This window comes from Grammomys surdaster, unplaced genomic scaffold (assembly GCF_004785775.1).
Source record: "Grammomys surdaster isolate TR1022 unplaced genomic scaffold, NIH_TR_1.0 374, whole genome shotgun sequence".
NCBI classification, from domain to species: Eukaryota; Metazoa; Chordata; class Mammalia; order Rodentia; family Muridae; genus Grammomys; species Grammomys surdaster.
The window spans coordinates 128,413-132,670 of NW_021604793.1; positions in this window are offsets into that span (position 1 = coordinate 128,413).

The following is a 4,258-nucleotide window of genomic DNA, read 5'->3' on the forward strand; positions in this document are numbered from 1 at the left end:
TATTTAGCAGATAACAGAACCACACCTCTGCCCACGCCTGGCCAGGGCAAGAACTAAGTTAGTAGTAACATTCCCAACAAATGGATGTGAAAAGGTCCCATGTAGGTTCTCAGCCAAGACCCCATGACATTGTCACCTACCTTCACCAACTAACTCAGCAGGGCCTCTGTGGCATCTCAGTGGGACGACCTGCTTGGTGTACCTGCAGGGGCATCTGTCATCATGGGAGCATCTGAGGCAGGGTGTCTTGAACTAAAGTTAGATCTTCTTTGTGACTAGCGTTCATTTCCTCTATTGGGTGAGGTTGATGGAACTCTTTTATTTAAGGACTAGAGAGGATAGGGAGGCAGCTCAGTTAGTGACGTGTCTGTTGTGTCAGTGTGAAGACCTGAATTCAATGTCCAGCACCCAGGTAGAAAGCCAAGGGTAGTGGTGTGGGCTTTAATGTCCGGCCTATCCTACTCACAGAGCCAAACCACAGTGGCCTTTTACTCACCTTTCTGGAAAAAATCAAGGTGAGGGGCCTCACACCACCCTGAAAATGGCCTCAGAGGCTAGGCCATCCTGACCTAACTGTTACATGACATATTCCTCAGAATGACAACATTCCTTCTGAACTGAAGTGTTGGCCCCAATGACGAGGGGAGTCTCTGGAGCCTCAGGTGGCAAACAGGAGGTAAGCAAAAGTCAAGTGTCCCAGGGCAACAGGAGCTGGAACTCTTGAGGGCCCCTACCAGCTGAATAAAAGGAAGTGAACAAGAGGTGGGGTAAGACTTGGTCAGCCAAGCTGAAAGATAGTTAAGGTGTGGAGTAGCCTGTGGAGAGCTCATGGTTGCAGGTCTCCGGGGTGATGAGCTGTGTTTGGGTGGCTGTTCTGCTTTTTAATTATCTTTGCTGGCTCCATGTGAGTAACTCTTCATTTATTCTCCTGTTAGTGACCCCCAAAAAGCTCCTGGGCTCAGTGTGTGTGTGTGCGTGTGTGTGTGTGTGTGTGTATGTACATGTGTATGTGTGTGTATGTGTGTGTGTGTATGTGTGTGTGTGTATGTGTGTATATGTGTGTGTGAGTGTGTATGTGTACATGTGTGTGTGTGTGTGCACGTGCATACAAGTTTGTGGTGTGTTCATTGAGCTTGGGTGTGTGTGAATGTGTATGAGAATGTGTGGGTGAGTGTGTGTGATTGTGTGTGTGAGTGTATGAGCGTGAAGGTGCTTGAGTATATGTAAGTGTATGTGATTATGTGACTGCATGTGTATATGTATTTGACTGTGTATTTGAGTGTGTGTGTGTTTGAGTGTGTGTATGAGTAACTGTGAGAGTATGAGTGTATGTTTGAATATGTGTGCAAGTGTGTGAGTATATGTGTGTGACTGTATATATGTCAGTGTGTATGAGTGTGTGAGAGTATATGTATGTGTCAGTGTGTGAGTGTGAGAATGTGATTGTATGTGTGTGTAAGAATGTGTGTGAGTGCATGAATGTATGTGTGAAAGAGAGAAAATGTGTATGTGAGTATAAGTGTGTGTGTGCGCATGTGTGTAGCATCTCTTCAAAGACTGTCACACAACACAGACACACCTTTCCCTGCCAAGATCTGCCGCCACTGAAGCACCCACTTTCCCCACAACAAATTCTTCACTAATGAATGATTACAAAACTTACTACACACTTCCAACTCCCTGACCTGACCCCCAATTTCAGGAAATATTAGCTCTCTGAGGTCTTTCTAAAGAGATAACTAGTTTCCTCTTTTTTCTGGGTCCCCAGGAATGGCTCTAGGGACCTCTCCAACCCCACAAAAGGCAGAAGTCATTGCTTCTCCTGCTAGGTCCTCCCCTCCCCCACCTACCCCAAGCCCAGCCCTGTACAGGAAGCACTGTCCTGTCACGTACTGGATAGCAAGTAAAGCAGTGGACCTGTTTTAGACCAAGGAGTGTATTTCATTAGGACACAATTCTGTCCCTGAAACGATTTGAAAAGGAAAGACCCCATGTGCTGCTTTTTAGTGATTTTAAATGTATTTTAAAAGAATCAGAAATAAATAAAGCATGACCTTACCACCCACTTAAGGCTCCCAAACCACTCAGGTGACAGCCGCATCATGTCTCAAACACTGAGATGTGGGCAGGCTAAAATGGGACAGGAAGGAACACTCTCTTATCTTACAGACTCACAGGAATCGTGGTATTTGTCTGGGCCTTGAATAAACGATCATTTTAAAATTCTTTACACTTACTTTACTTTATGTTTATAAGTGTTTTGCCTGTGTGTTGTGTCTATGTACCACTTACATCCCTGGTGTCTACAAGGCCCAGAAGAGGGCACTGGGTCCCCTGAAACTGGAGTTACAGATGACTGGGAGCCACCGTGTGGATGCTGGGAATGGAATCTGAATCCTCTATGAGAGCAGCCAGTGATCTTAACCACTGAGCCATCTCTATACTTCCCCTGCTTTTGGCTTACTGTTTCTCTAAGTTACCTGGGAGGTCTTTGAACTGGGATTCTCCTCCTGCCTCTAGAGCAGCTGGCATTGCAGCTGGCTGAAAAATACCTATTTTAAACCTCCTAATAGTTGTACATAGTCTGCGGTTACAGCTTTAGCATCAAGAACAAACTAGAAACAGTCATTTTTTAAGAGGCGGCTTTTCTTTCCCTTCTGCCTTCCTTCATGCTATCATTGTTTGTGCAGTTTTTAGATTGGGGTAAACAATAGGCCCTAACAACCTCAGCCGGACTGTCTCCATCCCTGTCCTGTAGTTGTTCTGCTAAGATGGCAAGAATATTTCTATAGCTACAGAAGAATGTGGCAGGTGGAGGACCGGCAGCAGGCACAACCCCCAACTGTCCTCAGCTTCTTTACTGTTCCCCTCTAAAAGCTTTTAAGCCACTCTGAGTATGTGGCAGAAACCTGAGTAGAATTAAACCAAGCAACCCATGCCAAAGACTGAACTCCTTTTTAAAGGGGTTCCATATCTTCATCTTATGGGCATAAGCATTTACCTGCACATACATATGTGTGCCATACTCATTTCTGGTGTCCGTGGGGTCAGAAGAGGACACTGGATCCCCTGGAACTATAGTAACAGATGGTTGCGAGTTTCCACATGAACTCTGCGAACTGAACTCAGGTCCTCTGCAACAGCAGCCAGTGCTCTTAACCACTGAACAGTCTCTCCACACCCTACCTCTTTTTTTTTTTTTTTTTTTTAGTTGAACAGGCAAAAATGTTTTCTAGGTAGCCTATGAGATAGCCCAAGCCAAAACTGTGGCCTTTGCATTTTTTAAATAACTGGTCAAAACATTCTAGAAGTTCAGACTAGGAACCTGAGACTATTTGGGACAGGAATAGAAAGACAGAGAGAGAGAGAGAGACAGAGAGAGAGAGAGACAGAGAGAGAGAGAGAGAGAGAGTCTGAAGGATGTGGGAAGAGAGTAAGGAATGGGCTCAGCCACAGCATCTCACAGTCACTGCCAAGAATCTTCCTGAATGCTTCCAACAGCAGCATCGTCCCTCCTTTTTCTGGAAGCCTGTGCTTATAGTCCAGGCAGCAGTGTCTACGTGTAAAGACACCTCTGTACCAGCAGAGGACACTCCACACTGCCTAGACAGAGCAAGCAGGGCCTATATTGACAGATTGGAAACTGGGCGTGGGCCCTTGGGAAGAGTGGGAACACCCTCGCCTGAACCTGTGAAGGTCACAAGTTGACTAAGACGTCGGGCGCCATGTTTCTGATAATGGATTGGCAGGGAGTGTCAGGTGTCCTCCAGCAGATGTGGGAGGAGCGAGAACAGTGACACAGAGTGGTGCAAGGCATCATGGGTACCCATCCTTTCAACAAAGAACCAAAAATTACCGGCACCACCCAAATGTCTTGTGGGCATCTTTCCTTTCCTTTCTATTTGGCACGCAGATTCAGCCAACTTTTTCTTTAGAGAACCATCTTACAGACCATTGCTGCTTCTGGCTTCTGGCTTCCCACTGAAACTGCCCACAGGCCACATCCAGGCCTTGGGGCAAAAGAAGCCTCTAAGCAACTCCCACCTGCTGGGACCCTGCTCTGTCTCTTCTCAACCTGAGTCCCCTTCCCCACTGGCTTCTTCTCTTCCAGGCTGCTTCTTGCAATGTGCTCATCTCTCATTTTCCATGACAGCGTGACCTCTGACTTCCCTTCCATAGTGACAGCTCCCTTAACATGTTTGACTTGGTTTGGTTTGGTTTGGTTTGGTTTGGTTTGGTTTGGTTTGGTTTGGTTTGG